Source organism: Marmota marmota, unplaced genomic scaffold (assembly GCF_001458135.2).
Source record: "Marmota marmota marmota unplaced genomic scaffold, marMar, whole genome shotgun sequence".
Classification (NCBI taxonomy): Eukaryota; Metazoa; Chordata; class Mammalia; order Rodentia; family Sciuridae; genus Marmota; species Marmota marmota.
Window position 1 is genome coordinate 18,069,037 of NW_026000048.1, and position 929 is coordinate 18,069,965.

Here is a 929-nt window from a genome sequence, read left to right on the forward strand (position 1 = left end):
TATTGAACACCTGCTGTGTGCTAGGCAGTGATCTATGCCTGTCAACCCATATTGGCTCATTTAATTCACACTGAAAATGCCACATGGTAGGAACTATTCTTACCTTAATTTTATAGAAATTATAAAATTTAAATAATCTAGCTCACTCAGCTCTAAGTTCTGGCTCTAAACTCTACATTATTAGTGTATTAACTATTAATTATGATTATCAATGTATTATTGTATTAATCAATCCATTTTAATGCATTAGTTTTCTCCGTAGTGGTCTCATCTCGTCATAGTCTGCTAGTTTCCTTCATGCTCCTCTTATACACAAAGCCTCCTTTGTGTTGGGGTCCATCCCCTAGGCAGAGCTCTTCTGTCCACTGTGCAATGGTGGACATTATATAAGAAGGCACTCTGTCCTCTTTGTGCAAAGGAGGCTATGGGTCAGAGTTCTTCCCTAGAATTCATAAGAAAAAAAATATGTAACCTTTTACCATTGTTTCTTTTTTTGATAGGAATATGTGGTTAAATAATTACTGCTCCATGCTGGATTGGGAGGACATTGCTCCTGAACTCTTTCCCTGCCCCACTGCAGCCAGCCCACGCACATTCCTGGCTTCCTTTCTCCAAAGCATTTATCACAATGTTTATTTTATGTATATTTATATACATTTTTTCAGGCTTTATCTCCTCCATTTCCTTAAGGGCTGGGGATATAACTGGTTTCGTCACTGGGTCATCAAGTTCCAGCTGTGGTGGGCTGGCCGTAAGTATTTGTCATGTGAATAAATGAGCAAAGAAATGAATGTCTGCATCCCTTACCAGAATTTCTCCCTTAAGGAGGAGAAAGTCTAAAATAGAGGCAAAAGTAGAAATGCCGAAGTGTATTATGCAGGCTTCTTCAGGAAAACCAACCAATAGGATTCAATACACATAAATAGAAC